Source organism: Mustela putorius, unplaced genomic scaffold, assembly GCF_011764305.1.
Source record: "Mustela putorius furo isolate JIRA1106 unplaced genomic scaffold, ASM1176430v1.1 tig00000738_pilon_pilon_pilon, whole genome shotgun sequence".
NCBI lineage: Eukaryota > Metazoa > Chordata > Mammalia > Carnivora > Mustelidae > Mustela > Mustela putorius.
Window position 1 is genome coordinate 3,258,746 of NW_025421463.1, and position 22,288 is coordinate 3,281,033.

The window sequence follows — 22,288 nt, forward strand, 5'->3', positions numbered from 1 at the left end:
TTTTTGTTCAACCATTTAGCCATGTATAAACCATGCTTAGCTCCCAGGTCCGGTGGAAACCAGTGGCAGAGCAGACGGGGGCGCCATGGGCTGTAGTGGATGTGTTGAGTCCTAAAAGGACTGTTCCAGATGGAGGCCCAGAATCCAGGGAAACAGGGCGGGCAGAGGTCAGCCACTCCTGCAGGACCCAGCCAGGTTCAGGGGATGCTTCCTGGACCAGGGGAATTGCACACGGGTTTTGAAGGTTAAGTACTTGTTTGCCAGGGGGTCTGTTGAAGGGGATGGGAAGCAGAGCTGCTGCGTTCCAGGCTGCTTGAGCAAAGGCACAAAGGCAAGCCGACCTGGATGGAGGGTGTGGTGTGTTTGGAACTGGGACGGTTTGGCCTGGCTCCAGCACGGAAGCAGGGGAGCCATGGAATGGTTGGAAGTGGGCAGGGAACTTGAGCCAAGTTTTGCAAAAGCCCTTTATTGTGGTGCCAGAGTGGATTTCATTTCCAGGCATTGGAAGCCTTAGAAGTTTCTCAGTAGGGAAGTGATTCAAAGCTGCAGATAATGGAGGCCAGGTTTGAGAAGGGGCGTGGGAATACTTAGCGGGAGGCTGGCCTGGCAGGGTAGGAACTGGCCTGAGGGTTTGTCCCCACAGGGGGTTGTGGGCTCTGCCAGCAACCAGAAGAGAGGCTTCTTCAGGTGCAGTCCAGGGAGGGAAACCAAAAGCTCGGAGCCAGCGATAGTCTGCAGGGCACAGAGTGGCAGGACCTGGCACAGCACTCTGAGGACTGAGAGCAGGAGATGGGGCTGGGGGCGGGGTTTGCATGTGGAGAGGAGATGGGGGGTGCCGGTGGAGGGGATGGCGGCTTCCCCAGCACCTGTGAGGGCCAGGTGGGATCTTGGGAAAAGATGGCATTTTTTATTATAAAAATGACACTGAATCATTGTAAAAACCTAAGACAGAGATAGAGATGGGGCCCCATGCCTGGGGGTACTTACCATGCAGGATTTGGTGTGTGTCCTAACTCTTCTCTGCCCGTGCAAATATGCATATCAAGTCTTTTCAAATAAAAAATGGAAAGCATACATATTTTCATGCAATGTACTCTTCTAAAGATTTTTTAAAAAGTATTTATTTATTTTTCAGAGAGAGAGCTAGCTTGAGTCCTGGGAAGGGCAGAGGGAGAAGCAGGCTCCCCACTGAGCATGGAGCTTATGCGGGACTGGATCCCAGGCCTCTGGGCCTGTGACCTGAAGTGAAGGCAGATGCTTAACCAACTGAGCCACCCAGGCGCCCCCTTTTAAAGATTTTTTTTTTTAAGATTTTATTTATTTATTTGACCGAGATCACAAGTAGAGAGAGGTAGGCAGAGAGAGAGAGGGAAGCAGGCTCCCTGCTGAGCAGAGAGCCCGATGCGGGGCTCGATCCCAGGACCCTGAGATCATGACCTGAGCCGAAGGCAGCGGCTTAACCCACTGAGCCACCCAGGCGCCCCCTTTTAAAGATTTTATTTATTTGACAGACAGAGACCACAAGTAGGCAGAGAGGCAGGCAGAGAGAGGAGGAAGCAGGCTCCCCGCTGAGCAGAGAGCCCAATGTGGGGCTCGATCCCGGGACTCCGAGACCACGACCTGAGCCGAAGGCAGCGGTTTAACCCACTGAGCCAACCAGGCACCCCTCCCTTTTAAAGATTTTTATTATTATTTTTATTTATTTGACAGAGAGTACGAGTTGGGGGGACAAGCAGACTCCCCGCTGAGCAGGGAGCCCGACTGGGGCTCAATCCCAGGACCCCAAGATCACAACCTGAGCTGAAGGCAGACATGTGTCCGACTGAGCCACCCAGAGGCCCCTGCAATTTACTCCTACTGAAAATATGTAAGTTGCAGACCTCTTTCCTATCAGTACGCAAAGATCTACTTCAACCTTTGTAACAAACAGTTCTGTAGTTCCTTGGAGCATAGGTGTACCATGATTTATGGACTCCTTCCCCTACTGCTGAGAATTTGAGTTGTCAACATCGATACGTCTTTTATTTATTTTTTTTTAAGATTTTATTTTTTATTTATTTGACAGAGAGCCCAAGCCGGGGGAGCTGCAGGCAGAGGGAGAAGCAAGCTCCCCGCTGAGCAGGGAGCCCTATGTGGGACTTGATCTGAGGATCTCTGGATCATGACCTGAGCCAAAGGCAGACGTTTAACCGACTGAGCCACGCAGGCGCCCCTCAATTCATCTTTTAAACAATGCTTCAGTAAACACACAGTGGGCACACAGTGGCCCCTGGAAGGCTGGCAGGCTCAGAACTTGGCTCACGGGAGTGCTGCCTGATGAGAGCCAGAGAGGGGAGCCAGTGGGGGGTGGGGCGCCCTGACCACTCACAGGAGGGCCGGAACATGGGATTTGACTTGAGTCCTGAAGAAGAATCTGCAGAACTTGGTAGGGCAGATAAGGCAGGGGCAGGACTCAAACACGGCATAAGCGGGTTCTAGTCCCATCAGCAGATCCCACTGGCCTGATCGTCTAAGTGGATCCCAGAGTGAGTCCATTCTGATCCCCCCAACCACTACCCCAGCCTGGCCCCTGGACCAGGGAAGTGGCCTCTCACCGGTCTCTGTACTTCTAGCCTATTCTCCCCAGAGCAGATGGAATGATCCTTATAAAAGGTAAGACCAGGGACGCTGGGTGGCTCAGTGGGTTAAGCCTCTGCTTTCAGCTCAGCATGATCTCAGGGTCCTGGGATCGAGCCCCCCTCCCCCGGGCCCCTGGGTCAGGCTGCCTGCTCAGCGGGGAGTCTGCTTCTCCCTCTGGCCCTGCCCCTAGCCGTGCACTTACTCTCTCTCCAATAAATAAAATCTTTAAAAATTAAATACATAAAAGGTAAGACAAGGTTCCACTTCACCTCAGGATCCCTCCCTGGCTCCCCAGCTACTCAGAATTGAGTCCAGGCCTCCGGGGCTCTGTGGAAGCTTGCCGTTTTGATCCTGGACCGGTCCATCTCCGGAGGTCCCCCTGCATCCGCATCTCCCTTCCCAGCACTTGCCCCATGCGAGGGCCCTTTTTCCTGCTTCCTGGATTTACAGTCGGTCTCCCTGCTGGCGGGGAAGCTTCCTGAGCCGGAGTACTTGGTCCCCTTCACTACTACAGCCTCTGCACCTACGACCACGCCTGGCACTGCCAGGAGCTCAGTAAATACTTGTTTTCTGCAGTTATTCCCAGTGGGCTGAGCTGATGAGACGGAGCTGGGTGAAGACAGCCAGCAGGTAGGGTGTCTCACTGCCCCCACGACAGTCAGGAATGCCGCCACCGCCGCCGGTGTGTTGCATTTTGCTGATTCCATGGGCTTACTTAAAAACGGCGCAGTTTAAATAAACTTAACAAAAGGTGGGTTGGGGGCGGTGCCTGGCGGCTCATTTGGAGGAGTGCAGAGCTCCCGAAGTCTTGATCTTGATATCTCGAGGCTGTGAGTTCAAAGCCCTCCTTGAGTGTAGCCACTAGTTGAAAAATCAATCACCCCCCCCCCGCACTATTGTGTTTATTAACACATTCATTCCCATAGCGAACAGCTACTGGGTATCGCAGTGTGGGGGGGGGGGGAGCTGATTTTAGCCAGAAATTCTAGGCTGTATCCTGCAACCGCTGCTACCTCAGACAGATGCTTCACCACTCTGTCCCTCAGTTTCCTCATCAGGAAAGTGGGCCCAAGAATCTCATTTACATCCCATTTTGTTGTAAGGACTGAGTAAGTTCATGTATGTGGAGCGTCGGGAACCGTGCCCAGCGCAGAATTCACCAGCATGACTGTCTGCTGCATGTGACTTTCCCGGGTAGTGCAGGGACAGGGGTGACAGTGTAGGTCTCACTGCCCCCCCACTGCCTGCCCCAGTAGGGGAGTCGGGTAGCAGATACAGCTCTGGGATAATCCTCTGCCCCATGGTGCACTCAGGGAATCCTGGGCCGCAGCGCTCCCTGGAGGGCGGAGCTCCCCGGTAAGGAAAGATCCAAGGGGGTGGTGGCTGGCCCCTGTGCCCCTCTCCTCCCATCCCAACTCAGGCCCCATCTACAATCTGCGCTTCCCGCTCAGTGTCCTGGCTACATGGCGCCTTCTAGAATATTCTCCACAAAGCAGCCGTGACGTTGTCTGTCCGTTCCAGACCCCGGTCTGCATGATCCGCGCTGTGTGCTGTTCCTCTCTGGCTTACAACCACGCGGTTTCACAGGACTGGCATTTTTGGGTGTTTTATTTTTTTGTTAATCCGGCCTAAGGAAATGCCAGCCTCTCTCCTGCGACTGTGCTTGACCTCTGGGCTTTGCAGCCCAGGCTCCTTGCTACCCTCAGGGCTCTGCTTCTTGGAGAGACCCCCTTTCTGTCCACATTCATGCCGGTGGCACTGGGCACTTCCTGATTTCTTGGTCACCCATTTGCCTGTCTGTCTCTCCCACTGAGCCAGTGTCCCAGGCATGTGGGTATCAGGACCCTTATGCGCTTGTAAATATCAAGGACCCTTTATGTAGATTACATCTGTTGATATTAAAGCTGAGAAATGTTAAAGATAGGCATTAGTGCATTTGAAAATTACAATAAGCCCATTAAAGAGGAACACAAACGGCATATTTTTATGAAGAACAACTATTTTTCCCCAAACAAAAAACACGTAGAGTGGAATTTTACATTTTGTAAAATCCCTGGTTGGCTCTGGAAACACAAGGTTGTTAAGACATATTACTTACCCCTCAGTGCCTTTGCTCATGGTGTTTTTTTTTTTTAATAGTTTTTCTTTTTTAATAATATCCATAACATAAAATGTACCATGTTAACCATTTTCAAGCATACACTTAAGTGGCACCAGGTGCATTCCCACTGCTGTGTGACTGCCACCTCCGTCCCTCTCCAGGACATTCATCCTTCCAAACTGAATTTCTGGCCCCAACTACACACCAGCTCCCCATTTTCCTGCCCCTCCTTTGTTTGTAGTTTTGGCCAAACAATAGGGATGGCTGTCCACTTTTTGGAATAGTGTTCTCTTCCCCCTAGTATATCCGAGTACCTACCGTTGGCCTCCCCAACGGCAAGCGTTTTGAACACCTTCCATGTGAGGCCTCGTGTAGGTACACCAGACACAGAGGACACACTCTGCCCTCAGGTAGTCAAAAAGAACCATAAGAAATAGAGAACTGGGCCCAGAGTCAGGGAGCCTGGCTGGAGCCTTTCGAGGCTACGGGGGCAGGTCCCTGAATCCTCCGGGTTCACATACCGCGCCCAGGAAAGTGGGTCAGGCATTCAGCAAATAATGCTTCCTTATTTGCCTCACGGAGGTTTTCATCCTCACATCGGATCCTGGGTATAAGCTATGAAATGCTACAAGAATGCAAGTTCTGAAATAAGATGTCTAGTGACCTTCAGAACTCAATTTTTATCTTTTTGTTGTTGTTGTTAAGACAAAAACTATTTTTTTTTAGGTTTTATTTATTTATTTGACAGACAGATCACAAGTAGGCAGAGAGGCAGGCAGAGAGAGACAGGAGGAGGAAGCAGGCTCCCTGCTGAGCAGAGAGCCCGATGCGGGACTCAATCCCAGGACTCTGAGATCATGACCTGAGCCGAAGGCAGCGGCTTAACCCACTGAGCCACCCAGGCGCCCCCCCCCCCATCGCCCTTTTTGACTTCAAACTTCCTTTGCCAAAATTAAGTAGTATGATACCCACATTTCCTCTATAATCTGCATCTAGGGTGCCAGCTCCTGCATCAGTGAAGTATTTTGCAGCCAAACCAGAATGGGGAGCTACTCTTCCATAGTACGCAGAAGGAAAAGTTACCTGAATGTCCATTTTTTTTTTTTTAAGATTTTATTTATTTATTTGTCAGAGAGAGAGAGAGAGAGAGAGAGAGAGCGCACAGGCAGGCAGAGAGGCAGGCAGAGGCAGAGGGAGAACCAGGCTCCCTGTGGAGCAAGGAGCCCGATGTGGGACTCAATCCCAGGACACTGGGATCATGACCTGAGCCGAGGGCAGCCGCTTAACCAACTGAGCCACCCAGGTGTCCCATGAATGTCCATTTTTACAAGGGCCTCTTCCACAGGGGGTAGTGTTTAATCATAGGTGAGGTACAAGTCGTGGCCTGCATGGACCCCTTGGTCAGGGTGGTGGCGTGCTCTGAGAGCCGGACAAAGCGAAACCCCGTGCTGTCCTCTGCAGGCCCACGAGTCTTGCGGGGGGAGATGGCGGGTGTTGCTTCAGAGCAGGGCATGGCAGAGCAGAACGAGAGAAAAGACAGCAGCAGAGCGAACAAATGGACACCCCCAATTTTTATCTTAAAATAGATGATATTCTTCCTCCCTAATTCGATGTCAGAAATGTACAGTCTTTTTGGTCCCTTGGAGAGGCCGGCATCATCGTAAATGGCATAAGGTGGACAGATAATCCCAGTACAGGACAATCTAAGTGATGCATAAGGTTTTATACTTTTTTTCCTAAAGGTTTTATTTTATTTATTTGTCAGAGAGAGGGAGCAGAAGCAGGGGGGAAACAGGCAGAGAGAGAAGCAGACTCCCCGATGAGCCCCATGTGGGACTCAGTTCCAGGACCCTGGAATCAGGACGGGAGTGGAAAGCAGTCGCTTAACTGAGCCACCCAGGCATCCCCAGGTTTTACTTTTTTTTTTTTTTTTTTAAGCTTTTGTTTATTTTATTTATTTGAGAGATCACAAGTAGGCAGAGAGGTAGGCAGAGAGGGAGAATCAAGCTCCCCACTGAGCAGAAAGCCTGATGCGGGGCTCCATCCCAGGATCCTGGGATCATGACCCCAGCGGAAGCCAGAGGTTTTAACCCACTGAGCCACCCAGGCGCCCCAGGTTTTACACTTTTTAAACACTGATAAGAATAGGATCAAGGGGAGAGGTGCCTGGGTGGCTCAGTCCCTTGAGCTCCCGAATCCTGGTTTCCCCTCAGGTCATGAGGTCAGGGTGGTGGGATCCAACCCCGTCGCAGGGTCCACGGTCAGCATGGCGACTGCTTGTCCCTCTCCCTCTGCTCCTCCCCCCGCTCCTCCCCCTGCCCTTTGTTCTCCCACTCTCTTGAATAAAAAGATTTTTTAATCCAAAAAAAAGGGGGGGGGCGCCTGGGTGGCTTAGTGGGTTAAGCCGCTGCCTTCGGCTCAGGTCATGATCTCAGGGTCCTGGGATCGAGTCCCGCATCGGGCTCTCTGCTTGGCAGGGAGCCTGCTTCCTCCTCTCTCTCTGCCTGCTTCTCTACCTACTTGTGATCTCTGTCAAATAAATAAATAAAATCTTAAAAATAAATAAATAAGGATCTAAGAGGCCCAAGAAAGTGCTGGAAGAATCATCCACTCCATGACAGCTTGAACCAAATCTGTGCGTGATCGCTGGATTTCCCCCAAAGTCCTGATGAACGTGTTTGGGGCCTTCTCTTTCTTTGGGTGAAATTAACATTTCTGCTTGAGCCAGAAACTAATTTTTTCTTTTACTTTTTTCTCTCCCGCACTTTCTCAGGGCTTTGCCACCCATGCCCTATGCACCCCCCCCCCCCCCACCCTTTTCTGTCTCCGGCACCTTCCCAGCCGCCCTGCTTGTTGCGCATGCGCATCTCCAGCGGCCCCACTCCCCTTGCCTCCTCTCACACGCGGGAGGCTCACCTCTCAGACTGGCTGACCCCGCGCAGCTGGCCGCAGCTCTCCCCGCGCCCGAGCCCTACAGCCGTCCATTCCTCCTTCTCCTTCACCGCCGAGCGGAGCTGCCCCGAGCTGCCATGGGCTCTGCGTCAAAATAGATGCAGAGTCCGTCTGTCCGTCCGTCTGTCCGTTGGCGTGTGGGTGCGGCCGGACCTGTGGAGCCACACTCCGGCTCCCCTCTGCACCGGTGCTGTAGCCCCCCCAGAGGTCAGCCTGCTCCTCCCTCGTCCCTCCAGGAAGCCCGCGCTCTTCCGGCGACCTCTCGAGTCCCGCTGGAGGGGCCCCAGGCCCCAGGCCCCGTCGGAGCTCATCCGCTGCCCTTGATCTTGTTTGTTGTTCTCCAGCCCCTCGGGCCTCGGGGAACGCGCGCGGCATGTGCCCTCCTTACCCAGGTCGACCCCGTGAGCAGGAGGGTGTCCTTGCAAGTTATCCACGGGACCGGCTCTGCCATCTCGTTCAAGGCTTTACCCGAAGGTCACCTCCTGGGCCAGGTCCGCTCGGACCACCTGACTCAGAATTGCTCCGACATCTGGGTCCCCCGCATCCCTGTCGAACTTCTCCTTTTTCTTCCCGGTACCACTTTGTCCTCTACCAGACAGCGAGTGGAATTGCTTTTCCCGTCTAGTATTGTTTGTCTCCCTCTGCCGGAACCGGGGCTCTGCAAGGGGAAGGCGCGGCTTGTTTCCCTTCCAGGGCATCCCAAGCACCCGGCACCCAGGAGCCCTTACTCAGCTGAGTGAACAAATGAGTGCGGCTCAGGGCCAGACACGCGGGCTCTGCCTACCTGCTTGCAGCACTAGCTCCCGACTGGGATCGAACTTGGGGTTTCGGGCAGATTTATTCTGGAATTTCAGCGTGGTTTTGTATTGGGGGTGGGGGTGGGGAATAGGAGGAGGCAAGGGTGTCCAGGACATTTGATCTTGAGGAAAACAGGGACTTTATTATTCCAAATCCATTTCAGGTATGGGAATGAGTGAATCAAAAATTCTAAAACTTTGGGGTGCCTGGGTGGTTCAGCCGCTTAAGGGTCTGACCCTTGCTTTCGGCTCCCGTCATGATCTCAAGGGCATGGATTGAAGCCAGTCTCTGTCTCTGGGCTCAGCATGGAGTCTGCTTGTCCCTCTCCCTCTGCTCCTCCCCCCATGATCTCTCTCTGTCTTTCAAATAAATAAAAAAAATTTTTTAATTAAAAAAAAATAAAAAATATATTTTTTAATTAAAAAAAATAAATAAATTTAAATAATAAAAAAGAAAAAGCCTTGGATGAGGAGAAGGGAAGAGGGGAGCAGGACGTACCCCTAATGGGAATGAGCTTGTGGACTGTGTGAAGTTTCATGTGTGTACGTGGGTGTACCCATGCGCATGTTTGTGGGGAATGTTCCAGAGCCCTCCCTAGAGTCTCAGAGGACCTGTCACCCACAGAGCATTAGGAGCCCCAAGTCAGGACAGACCCAGATGTGTCTACTGAGGGCCTCAGACCCCCCAGCCACCGTGATATTGGGGAATGTCACTGCTGTGGCTCTTTCTGCCCCTGGGTCCCCACTTTGAGAGAGTTTAGTAACTTTATTGAAAGCTGTTTCATGCTCATGCAGCAAGGGTGCACACCCAGGATCTGAAGCTGGACTGCCTGGGTTGGGATCCTAGCCCAGCGGGGCGGTGGGGCCCTGAATGAATCATCTCCCCTCTGGAAACCTCACTTTCTTCATTGAAGACTGGGGATGAGTCATGCGGAGCAAGTGAATCCACGTCGAGATTTAGGCTGTCCCGTAGCACGTGGCCAGTGTGAATATACACATCCGGGCTTTCGTTACTGAGAGTGGGATCCTGGGCAAATACTCCTATAAAAGTTTTTGTGTTTCGGGGTGCTGGGTGGCTCAGTGGGTTAAGCCTCTGCCTTCGGCTCAGGTCATGGTCTCAGGGTACTGGGATCGAGCCCCACATCGGGCTCTCTGCTCAACAGGGAGCCTGCTTCCCCCTCTCTCCCTGCCTGCCTCCCTGCTACTTGTGATCTCTCTCTGCCTGTCTCAAATAAATAAATAAAATATTAAAAAAAATTTTTGTGTTTCAACTGGAAAGGTGATTGGCTATTTCATGATAGCCCTGAGTGTGAAGGGTTAGCTCGGAACACATGGGCCTCAGTTCTGGAAACTTTACACCTAATCTTCTCTGTCCCAGAGAATGGGACTGTGCCAAGTGTCTAACTCCAGGAATTTACACTTCTTTAAGTAGCTGATTTGGAAGGCTTGGTTCCTGGAAGTCTGTTAAAAATTAGATAGAAGAATGTGTAAAATATAAACCTTGATAAGCCTTTTCCAGCTGATTTGGAAATACTTACACTGGTCATTATCACGGATGAGAAAATACTTTTGGAACTTCTCTTAAAAAGAAACCTCAGAAGGAGTCCAGACTACACAACAAATTACTTTGCTTGTGGCCATATATGCACTTTTTGTTTTTGATCTTAAATGATGCGAGTTGTTTTGGTCAGTGCGCTTCTCCATCCGGCTAGGTCACCATGACTTTCGCATGTTCCCATCCTCTGCTTCCTTCCGAAGGGGCTTACTGTTGTCTGACCACCTGCCTGGGGAGACTTCTGGAAAGGGTTATGGGGGCCACTCAAAACAGCTGTCTCGACAGAGCTGGGGGCATAGATGGGCACCATGCGTGCAGGGGTGGGGGGATGGTGAAGGCGGGGGCAGAGCCTGGGCCGCAGGAGGAGGACCAGACGCTAAACCAAGCTGCCTCAGGCCATCTGTGTGGGGGCAGGGGCCCACTGACCTAAGACCAGGCTCCCATGCAGAGAGGGCACCTGAGACAAGCTTCTTTGTCTTAACCATCAACCGCTCGGTGGCTTAGGGCCCCTTGTTTTTGACTATTACTATATTTCTAAATGGTGGCGGTGCATAGAGGATTCTAGAAGGAGGCTGAAGCCGTCTGTTTGATCCTAATAGACCATCCTGGGCCCTTCCTGCCATCCCCATTGAGGGTTTATGACTCCACTTTCAGCGTAATTAATTCCTTTTCTCCTTTATAGCTTTCGACAGGCTGAGAGGGGGGTTTTGTGAGTGCTGGTATAGTTTTCTAATACCTACCCGCAGAATTAGACACAGACCAGGAACAGCGGGGAAGGAACTTTCATGTAAGACTTGGTCAGTGGTTGGTACACCCCATTTTCCTATTAAAGACAGCTCCCCAGGTGCGTTTCTCAGACCGACCGAGCAGGTGTGCACTTCCTAATCCTTGCGGCAAGCTGCGAGCGGGCTGCGAGTCCGTCTCTGAGTAAACCTTTGGTGTCAGTAGAAACACGCGCACGGCTCTACGGGGGTCTCACCTCCTACCCTCCCTCTCTCCTTTGCTTTTAGCAAACTCGGCAAGTCCTCCCCAAGTAGGATATTGCAAGATATCTTAACAGGTGGATGAGCAATAGGAAAGGGGAAATGCTTTACAAGTCTGGCAAGCGTTCTCTTTAATGGCAGTGCAGAAAGCAGATGCCGGTCCCTCCTTCCTCACGAGACCACATGGCCTCATCATAGTAATGTGTGTGTGTTTTCTCGGGTTATTGATTCATTTAGCAAACATGCCTTGAGCCCCACGTGGAGGAGCCTGGGTCCGGTGGAGGAGCCCCATAGCATGAGACTGACCCTAAACAAAAGAGGGAAAGTGATTTTGAACGAGCTTTCTCAAGGAAGGCTTGGGGTTTGGACAGAAAGGCTCAGCGAAAGGTAAGGTCCTAGATCCGGGTGTAAGCTGAACCTGGGACCCTGGGGAGCAGGAAGTTAAGGCCTGGAGAAGTGAAATGATCTACCCAGGGTCTCCTGACTTCAGCCTGAAGGCTTTTCTCTTAGATTATACCCACTGTATTTTATTTTATTTTTTTTCATTTCATTTCATTTCTTTTCAGTGTTCCAGCATTCACTGTTTATGCACCACACCCAGGGCTCCATGCAATCCGTGCCCTCCTGAATGCCCACCACCAGGCTCCCCCATCCCCCCACCTCCCTCCCATCCAAGCCCCTCAGCTTGTTTCTCAGAGTCCACAGTCTCTCATGGTTTGTCTCTCCTCCGATTTTCCCAACTCCCTTTTCTTCTCCATCTCCCCATGTCCTCCGTGTTATTCCTTATGCTCCACAAGTAAGTGAAACCGTATGATAATGGACTCTCTGCTTGACTCATTTCACTCAGCATCATCTCCTCCCGTCCCATCCATGTTGATACAAAAGTTGAGTATTTGCTGCCTCGGGCTGTTTTTGTTTTTCCGTTGTTTAAAGATTTTATTCATTGATTTGAGAGAGAGAACGTGAGCAGGGGGAGGAGAAGAGGGAGAGGGACAGACAGACTCTGGGCAGAGTGTGGAGCCCCATGCAGGGCTGGATCCCATGACCCTGAGATCATGACCTGAGCCGAAATCCAGAGTCCGACGCCTCATCTACTGAGCCCCCCAGGCGCCCCGCCCACTCTATTCTTGATTTTTTTTTTAATTTGGAGAAGAGGGAAAAATTTTCATACTCTCCCTCTCTTTTTTTTTTTTTTTTTTTTTTTAAAGATTTTATTTATTTATTTGACAGAGAGAGAGATCACAAGTAAGCAGAGAGGCAGGCAGAGAGAGAGAGGAGGAAGCAGGCTCTCTGCTGAGCAGAGAGCCCGATGCGGGACTCGATCCCAGGACCCTGAGATCATGACCTGAGCTGAAGGCAGCGGCTTAACCCACTGAGCCACTCAGGCGCCCTCCCTCTCTTTTTTTTTAAAGGTTTTATTTATTTATTTGACAGAGAGAGAGCGAGCATAGCAGGGGGAGCAGCAGGCAGAGGGGAAAGAGAGAAGCAGGCTCACAGAGCAGGGACCTGGGATCGAGTCCCACAATGGGCTCCTGGGATGGAGCCCTGCATCGGGCTCTCTCTCTGTCAAATAAATAAATAAAACCTTTGAAAAAGGTTTGATCCCAGGACCCTGAGATCATGACTTGAGCCGAAGGCAGATGCTCAATGGACAGAGCCACCCAGGTGCCCCGCCCTTAAAGGTGTTTGATAAATACTTAGCAACTCATAGGGGGAGCTCAGTCTTGGTAAGAGTCTTGGTGTTAATTCAGGATTGATTTTTGCCTTAGCGAGCTTTTCTGCAAACTTCCGAATGGCACAAGTTAAGTGCAGAGTAAAGCATTCTCAGAAAGTCCTACCTGCAAAGAACATTAAGATGGTCAAAGATCACGGTTAAAATGATTTCTCTGGTGTTAGGAACCTTATATTCTGGGGATCAAAGGATACTTTGGTTCCTAAATAGCCAAATATTAATTGGAAAAAAAAATGCTGATCATTTGGTCACATTCTCCCAGATCTTTTGTTATACTGTTTTATAAGTTAATGAAAGAAAAGCTTTCTTACTTGACTGTCTTATTTGGTGACAAATACTGCACTTTCATTCCTCCAGGGCGATAGAAACCATATGAAGTTGAAATGACTTACTTCGGTCCTCGACTGTATTTATAGCATGCGTCAAAACATCATTTCTTTCACTTCTGAGAGTTAGGTACCGGCCTTATCAATTTGCCTTCACAGACCCTTTCTTTATGGTATGCACCAATAGTCTAAAATAAGGTTGGAAAGGCATCGCTTACAGTGGTTACGGTCTGGGGCCCCTGGCTGGTGCAGTGTGTTAAGCATCAGACTCTCCTTTGGTCATGATCCCAGATGGTGAGTTGGAGCCCAGCACCCGCCCCTCTCCCTCCTCCCTGCTCAAGGCGAGTCTGTTTGAGATTCTCTCCCCCCCCTTCCAGCTTGCACATGCGTGGTGCGCGTGCACGCGCGTGCACGCTCTCTCTCCAATAAATAGGTAAATCTTTAGGGAAAAAATGGTTACATTTTTATACACACTTTGTTTGATTCAGACTTTTCACCCATTCAGCCCGGCCCTTTCCCCAAGTGCGCCAAATTGCCACATCATCGGACACCGCTGTCATCAGCGTTCCGTACCAGTGTTAATTCCTGACCCAGCTGGTTCGCAGATCAGTGATCAGAATGGCCTTGCTGGTTTAGCAGTACATTTAAAGCAAATTATTTGAAGCTTTCCGTTTCTAAAGTTCCTGCTGGCGGAATCTTTGCTGACTTTCCCCCTCCCCACCAAGAGGAATTTATAAAGCATGAGAAAGGGACACGTTGCCTTGGGAACTGCACGCTGGAGACAGCCTAGGGATCCCTCCGTCAAGCACGAGTCGGAGGGTCCCTGCTGCGTCAGGTCCTCTGCTGTGCGCCAAAGGGACACAGAGCCTTCGGGACCTGTCCAGTGGGGAAGAAAGGGAGTGAAATACAGTGTTCTAGGGATTCTGTAATTGTGTCCGTCTTCTGTGGAGCGCAGGTTCAGTGGGCATAAGCAGAGGTGCCTTCGAAGCAGAAAGGGACAGGAGCCACTGCAGAGGACAACTGGGTTTTGTGGGCGCCCAACCACGCAACCACTGGGAGCCTGCGTTCCGCTGGCCTCTGCGACCTCGGGTGCTGGGGACCTCGGACATCGGACCTGGAATCTTGGGGTGGGAGTGCACACAGCACCCAAGGCAGGTCAGGAGCCCATTTCTGTTCTAGAGGCTGGGAAGTTCAAGATCAAGGCGCTGGCAGATTTGGCATGGGGGAAGGGCTCTTTCCCTGGTTTTCAGACGGCTGTGTTCTTGCTGCCTTCTCAACAGACCTCACGTCTTTTCTCATAAGGGCACAAATCTCATCATGGGCTTCCAGCCCCTTTTCTGTCTTCATCTAAACCTAGACTCTTCCCAGAGGCCCCACCTCCTAAGACCATCACATTGGGGGTTAGGCTGTCAACCACATGGACTGGGGTGGGGGGACATTGGGTCCATAACAGCCAGGAACCACCAGAAGCTAGAAGAAGCAAGGAAGGACCCTCCCCCAGAGACGTCAGAGGGAGCGTGGCCATCGTGCTCCCTTGATTTTGAACTCTGGCCTCCAAAACTGTGAGAGAAGGAGCGTCTCTTGTTTTCGGCCTCCCAGTTCGTGGCCATCGGCCCAGCGGCGCGGCTGGAGGAAGCGGACACGGTGAGAGGAATCTTCAGAGCAAGCTGGGGGAGGTCTGTGTCTCACTGATGCCCACTGCTGGGCACTGCAGGGAGCCCCGTCCTCTTTCCTCTTCCACAGACTCTGGGGCGCCACCTAAGGGCAGCCTCCCCACATGGAAGGGGACCCCTTCCCAGGACCTCACCTGCTTTCTGGACACAAGTTCCCAAACTCCAGTTACTCACAGGGAAAGGGGGCACCACGCCCGGGGGGGCGCCTGGGTGGCTCGGTGGGTTGGGCCTCTGCCTTCGGCTGGGGTCATGATCCCGGGGTCCTGGGATCGAGCCCCGCGTTGGGCTCTCTGCTCGGCGGGGAGCCTGCTTCCTCCTCTCTCTCTCTGCCTGCCTCTCAATAAAAAATCTTTAAAGTCGACGCCCGATGGGGGTGCCCGGGGGGCTCAGTTGGTTAAGGGTTGGACTCTTGCTTTCGGCTCAGGTCATGATCCCCGTGGGGTGGGCCCCATCCCTGCGTTGGCTCCGCGCTCTCGGTAGGAAGCCTGCTTGAGAATCTCTCTCTCCCCCTACTCGCTCGTTCTCTCCAATAAATAAATCTTTAAAATAAATAAATAAGGTCAATGCCTGATAGAAACCTCCTCATGCCGAGTGAGTGAGCATTACAGGCCATGGGAACAGGGCTATGGCCATTTTCTCAAGAGCCTCCTGCTGCCCCGTGCTTCGGTGTGATCCAATAAAAGTCCCCAACATCAACCCTGATCTGTTGGCTTCCCTGCATCCCAGTAGTCTGAAAATAAACCGACCCCTTCTCTTGGAAGGGCACATCTGTCCATTTAGCCAGTGTAAAAGGTGGCCTCCTCAACGAATAGCAGTTATCTGCTTTACGCAGTCAGATCACAAACAGCTGCGTACAAACCCACAAGAATCCCACATTATGAAATGCAGCTGCTGGAGTCCCAAGACCCCAGTCCGGGAATCGTACGTGACTTAGATGGGGAGAGAGAGCCAAGTGTCTGCACCATCCAGTTCCTGCCTTTCTCCCCAGCCTCAGCCGGGACTGTTGTCCCCTTTAGTCAAAATACTGTAACCACCCTGGGAGACCTTCTGCCTCTTGATACGCCAAGTTCTCCCTGCCCCTGGGTCTTTGCACATGCTACTCCCTCTGTCTGAAAAGCTCTTCTGGCTTTTCACATGGATGGCTCCTTCTTGTCCTTCATACCTTGCCTTCGAGGTCAACTCCTCAGAGAAGCCCTCCCTGACCACTGTATCCAAAGTAGCTTACTGGGGCGCCTGGGTGGCTCAGTGGGTTAAAGCCTCTGCCTTCGGCTCGGGTCATGATCCCAGGGTCCTGGGATCGAGCCCCGCATAGGGCTCTCTGCTCCGCAGGGAGCCTGCTTCCTCCCCTCTCTGCCTGCCTCTCTGCCTACTTGTGATCTCTCTCTGTCAAACAGATAAATAAAATCTTAAAAAAAAAAACAACGACAACAAAAACCAAAAACCAAAGTAGCTTCCCCACTGCGGTTGGCAGAGTAATGCCCCTTTCCAAAGATGTCCAGATCCTAATCCTTGGAACCTGGGACTACTTTATGTTCCATACAAGGGGGAATTAAGTTTGCGATGGAATAAAGTTTGTTAATTGATGGACTTTCAGATAATGAGATGACCCTGGGTTTTCTCGATGGGCCCGGCATCATCACAAGGGTCCTCACGTGGGGATGAGAAGAGCTGAAGATTCAGAACCAGAGAGACGGTGTCCTGTGGGAGATTTGCAGACTTTGACCAGGGAGGCAGGGGCCATGAGCCAAGGAATGGGGACAGCCTCTCCAAGCTCGAGAAGGCGGGGATACCTGTTTCCCTCCTCCAGAGCCTCCAGAAAGGAATGCATTTCTGCCAACACCTTCGTTTTAGCTCAGTGAGGCCCAGTTTGGACTTCTGACCCACAGAACTCTCAGGTAATAAATTCATATTGTTCTAAGCCATTGTGCTTATAGTACTTCATTACACCAGCCCAGGGAAAGTAATACAGATTGTAATTTCTCTGCCAACCCCTCAGAGAAACCGTCCCTGACCGTCTTACCTAAAGCAGCACCCCACACTCAGCCGGTTCCTCTCTCGGGCCCCCCGCTGCAGGCTAAGCACTGTTTTAGTACTGGCGATCCAGCATCAGACCTGGAGGACGTCCGCCCTCACAGAGCTTGCGTGCTGGGAAGTGGGGGGCCCATAGTCAACATGGGAGAGAAGTGAGGGGGGAGCTGTGCCACAGGAACGGCACGGTCACAGATGTGTCCCTGAAGGTGACGTGTGGACAGAGACTCCAGGCAGGGGAGGGAAGGCAGCGGCTATCTGAGGAGAGAGCAGGCCAGGCAGAGGAGAGAAAACAGCAACTGCAGAGGCCAGCACGGCCATCTAATTCCTCATCCCAGCCAGGGCCCCCCGAGAGGGGAAGTGGCGCCATCAATAATCGTGCCAGCCCAGTGGCCACATTCCTGGACACACGTCACCTCGTAACAGCAGGGTCCCTGGGCTGGGAGGCATGGGCAGGCTGGACCACAAGGAAGGGAGGAGGGAGGAGAATGAGGTCTGAGAGGCTGGGGGTGTGTCTGGGAGGACCTTGCGGGTCACCTTGAGAATGTTGGCGGTCGCTCTGGGGGAGCTGGGAGACTGTGCAAAGATTTTGAGCAGAATCATGTGATGGGGCTTATGCTGTCAAAGGATTGTCCTCGGGGTGCCTGGGTGGCTCAGTGGGTTAAGCATCTGCCTTCAGTTCAGGTTATGATCTCAGGGTCCTGAGATCGAGCCCCGCGTCAGGCTCCTTGCTTCCAGACTGCAATTTGCTGATTTGCTTATGTGCTTTGTCATCTGCCTCTCTGTAGCTGGAAGGTCCTCAGGGTGGGAACCCTGTGTGTCTTCACGGCCCCAGCCCGTGATGCCCGGCCCGGAGCGGGCATCTGAGTGAAAGAACGGGTGGAAACCAACTGGTCTCTTCACTGTCAACGTGCCGGTAAGAAATCTGAAACGAAATGCATTGAACAACGGGTTTGCCCAAAGTCATTATTGACTCGGGGTCCAGCGGTCCCCTGATGCTATCTCTGTGACCCCCGCCCGGGGCCTCTTTGCTCCACCTCCTGGACCCCTTCTGTTGCCTTTGTTTGGTGCCTCAGTGAAGTAATGGCCTTGGGAGCACCCAGGTTCAGAGGCAGAGGCACGAAGGATGGAGAGTTGCTCCCAGAGAAGAGTTCTAAGAGCCCCTGGCGGGAGAAAGGGCACCAGCCTCAGGAGCATCGCCTCGGCTGCCTCCGTCCGGATGGGCAGGAGACCGAGGACCGATCTTCCGAAGTTACCTCCTTCATCCCCACCACCCGAGGGCAGTCTGGCTGGGTTATTTGTCCCAGTCACTTAGGAGGAAAGAAAGCATGAGGTTTTTTGAACTGTATCAACAAGCTCCTTTTCCTCCCTCCTTAATTCTCTGTCCTTCCACCAGGACTCCTTCAGGCGCCCGCCTGCTGAGACCCTGCGTGGAGCCCAGGCGGGGAGGGCGGGAAGTCGGGAGCTGCCCGCAGGGTCGGGAAGAGTCGCCATCCTTTTGCTGCCAGCCCCAGGTCCAGTATGATCTCCAGGCTGTCGCCAAATACAAGCTTGGCTCTGTGTGGGAGGCGGCTACCCTTTAGTGATGCGTATTTCCAGGGAATTTGCGCCAAGACATTGTTCGTTGTTCGAGGTCTGATGGAATCAAGCAGATACCTGCTTCTCTTCAAAAGGTCACCTTTTCAACCTGCTGAGTGGACGGATTTACACTTTAGAGAGAAGGGATGGACTTAGCTGACCAGTTCTTACATAATCAGCCTGAGAGTCTGAATATAAAAATGACCAACGCCAAAGCAAATGTAAAGATGGAACTTTGACCCACAGCTGCCTGCCTAGGACATCAGCACCGCCCCGCCCCTCCCCTACAGTAAACAGTCAACAACCCGGGAGGCCAGGCAGCTGTAAATCAGACTTGCAGGAAGCCTCAGTGGGGTTCCTTGCTCCCGTGAGGATCTACGAAGCTAAACGGCTTCCGTGACAATGGACCCAGAATGACCAGCTCGTGATTAAGAACTGACAGTGATTAGGAACTGACAGTGATTAGGAACTGACAGCTTCCCTAATTTCTGTCCCCTCTTCCAATTTAGGACTAGCCAGAGAAAACCAAGTAGGTCCCCCTGAACAATCACATAGGACAGCCCCTTGCAGTCAGCCCCCTGCAGCTTCCCGGGGCCAACAGCTTCCAATCAGGGCACCCCCCCCCAAGTCTTCCCTTCTTCCAGTGCAAGCCTTCCCCACCCTGACTGCCTTGAATCTTGGCCCAAATGCAAGTGACCCTGGCCCCTCTCCTTGGCTCTAGCATATTCGCAAGGAACGGCCTTTGCTTTTCTCTGTTGGTGGGTCTTTATTTCCACATCGAACCTAGAAGACTGGTGAGGTTTAAGTACGTGTGCCCATGTGCATGGGAGGCACTGAATTCAATGTTATTTTAAAAATCAGGGCGCTTGGGTGGCTCAGTTGGTTGAGTGTCCGCTTTCAGCTCAAGGGGTGATCCCAGGGTCCTGGGATCAAGTCCCGCATCCTAGCTCAGTGGGGAGCCTGCTTCTCCCTCTCCCACTCCCCCTGCTTATGTTCCCTCTCTCACTGTATCTCTCTCTGTTAAATAAATAAACAAATCTTAAATACATACAAACATACATACCACTTTCATTTTGCAGCTGACCGAATTTTAAATCCCGGATTCTTTGGCAAAGATCTCAGGAAAAGTTGTGTCTGAGCAAAGGCAGGCACTTTCCCAGAAAGAGCTATACTCCCAAAGGGCACGGTTGAAACTTTGCAGCGTGATCTTCAAAGCGTGGCCTCTGCTTTTGTTCGCACACATGTGGCCCAGAAGGAGGGGCAGCGCCTGCTTCCAGGGGTGAGCCGAGGGCTGACCGCGGCCCCCCACTGCAGGCTTCAAGCTGGGGAGGCCACAGGTCTTTATCTGTTCCTAGAAAGCTCTGTGACAGTGACAAACCGTGCAAGGCTCCTAACGAAACCCCAGAGGCTCCTGGTGCCACACGGGAGAAACGCAGAGAGGGGTCTGGGGTCTGATGGGGAAGGCGAAGTCTCTGAGACGTGGTAGTTGCTGGGAAGGAGGGGGGAGGGGGCGGGTAGTCAACCTCCAAAATGGAATCTGGGCACCCGTGACCGGAAGAAATAAAGACAGCCTTCCAATAAATCAGCTGTGGCCAAGTACGTAAGATTTTTATTAAAAATTTAAAATCTCACCGTGGCCTTTAAGCCAACCAGATTTAGAGTTATGACTTCCTGCACGAGGCCTTGTTAACCTAGAGTTGGGGGTCCGGCTATGTAGGCATTGGAGACCCGGCCGCTCCCTGGCCTGGGAATCCTGAGGGCCTGGGACCCCGGTGAGTGATCCGATCCCGGCTTTCCGGAGGGGGGGGGGTCCGCGCCCCCAGCCATCGGAGCCGTCCCCACCCCACTGTGGTCCCACCCTGTGTTCCTGGGTCCCAGACGCCCTCCCTGCTCTTCTCCATCCCAGGGAGGCTGCCCAACCTCACCAAAGCTCTCCGAGCTGAAGGCTCTGTCATTGTCACATTAGTGACTCCGCGTTTCCCTTCGGCTGGGCAAATTTTTTCAGGCAGGTGAAGCTCCAAGTTCAGCCCCTGCGCTCAGGTTTCCAGCACGGGCGCCACTTCAGGCGTCTGTCAACTCCTGTGTTTTATCATTAAGACTGCCATTTTCCCGGCTGGGGTTCAAGTCCTAACTCCCCATCCCCCGCTTACTCACGCACGCCCTCCATGTGCAGAGGGGCAGGGCTAAGCTCGTACTTCTTTGGGGTGATGAGAGATTTAAATGAGTCCGTGTACAGTGGGGCGCCCAGCACCGAGCAGGCCCGCAGGCATCTTTGCTGTGAGTACACCAGTCTGTTCGTGCTGGGGAGGACAGAGGCGCGCAGTGGTGGAAAGTTCTCTTGGACTTTGAGGGCTGCAGACAGAGCCTAACGTGGCCCTCCCAGGTCAAAGAGAAGCAAGATGGCAACAATTATGCAGTAGCTGAGAAAACTGTGCCTGAGAATCAGTGAGATGCCCCTGGACAGCCTTGGTGGAACTTGGAGATGTCTCGAGTGGTGGCAGAGTCCAGCCTTGGGTTTTCTTTTTTTTTTTTTTTCATTTTTTTTAAAGATTTTATTTATTTATTTGATAGAAAGAGAGATCACAAGTAGGCAGAGAGGCAGGCAGAGAGAAAGGGGGGAAGCAGGCACCCCGCTGAGCAGAGAGCCCACTGCGGGGCTCGATCCCAGGACCCTGAGACTGTGACCTGAGCCAAAGGCAGAGGCTTAACCCACTGAGCCACCCAGGCAACTGCCGGCCTTGGGTTTTCTGAAACTGTGGCCCCACTTTGATGGTGGCCCCACTGGACAGCAGGGCAATGCCTTTAGGGTTCCGGCCATCAAGGAGGCCTTCGAGGGATGCGCCAGCCCCGCCGAAGGCCCAGCTGCCCTCCTTCCTGGCAGAGCCTCCCTGATGCCAGCGCTGGCTGCGCGGTTTGGGGGGCCCCCGTGTACAATGGAAAAACGGGCCTCTTGTTCAGAAAGGAGGAAAAGGTGCCATTACAGACACTCACAAAGCTTTTCTCTACCTTCTAGAGCCTGACTGGACGCTTTTGGTTTGTTACTTAATGCTGTGTCCCCTTGGGCCTGAGGATACTCAGAGGACAAGTATGGACTATCAGATCCCCCTCTTGCCATAGTGGGGACCACGGTGCCCTGGCTGGGGGCCAGAAGTCAATCTCTCCTTCCCGTGGGCCTGCTGCCCCAGCCCACAGTGGATGGGGAACCCCAAGGGAATGCAACTTGGTGCCTGGATAGGGGGGTAGGCAAAGGGACGCCCCCACCGAGTCAAGCACACCATGGCTTAGGCAGCCCAGGGCAAAGACAGTTGCCACTGTGTCCCCCCTTAGACCTCTGCTGGGAACAGAGGGTTATAGCAACATACTAGCCTCCCCTACATCCCCCTGCCATCAGCATGACTGAGTCACCAGCCTGGGCTGAGGGCAGAGCAGGCTGGGGTGGGGAGGGGGAGGTCAGGGGGCAGGTAGCTGAGAACCTTCTAGTCCAGAGGCGGGGACTGCCTACGGCCCACACTTCCATTGTCCCGTCGGACTTCACTTATAAAACACAGACTCGTAGGTGAAATTATTAAGAATTTCAAGATAGTGACCTTGGAGCATGAAACTAGATACAGGCCCTTCTGAGTTGACCTGGCTGCCCTGGGTATGTGCCCATGAAGCTGACCCTGACACCCAGCCCCTCGGGCTCCTTCGCCCTCTGTGCACCCCTCTGTCATGGGCTACAAGTCTTTATGCTGTGAGCAGAGCTGCACAGAAATGGAACTGAAAATGGCCTACTGATTCCGTCTTACTCCCAAGTCCCCACTCTCATGAGGACCAGAAAAAGAAAAAAAGAATTAAAACACCGTGAACTTGCTAATAAAAGCTAACTGTCTTTTCAGGCTTCAAAAACTCGCACTTTAATGCAAATGCATCAAGATAGTAGTTCAAGTACATTCAAGGTTCAG

The 22,288-nt window shown here is 52.5% G+C and overlaps 1 long non-coding RNA gene across 4 annotated transcripts in view; it reads left to right on the forward strand.

Moving 5' to 3' along the window:
- The first annotated feature begins 2,147 nt into the window (after positions 1 to 2,147).
- Positions 2,148 to 22,288, forward strand: part of LOC101670706 — a 37,803-nt gene continuing 17,662 nt past the window's right edge. Inside the window, exons 1-6 of one of the 4 annotated variants that reach the window (XR_001176277.2) lie at positions 2,148 to 2,652; positions 3,196 to 3,249; positions 13,097 to 14,709; positions 16,333 to 16,633; positions 17,555 to 17,682; positions 18,163 to 19,293. This is a non-coding gene — a long non-coding RNA (uncharacterized LOC101670706). Of the gene's footprint in view, positions 2,653 to 2,807; positions 3,250 to 13,096; positions 14,710 to 16,332; positions 16,634 to 17,554; positions 17,683 to 18,162; positions 19,294 to 22,288 lie in introns of those variants that run through there. The other 3 variants (XR_001176280.2, XR_200780.3, XR_001176279.2) reach the window with 3 other exon arrangements.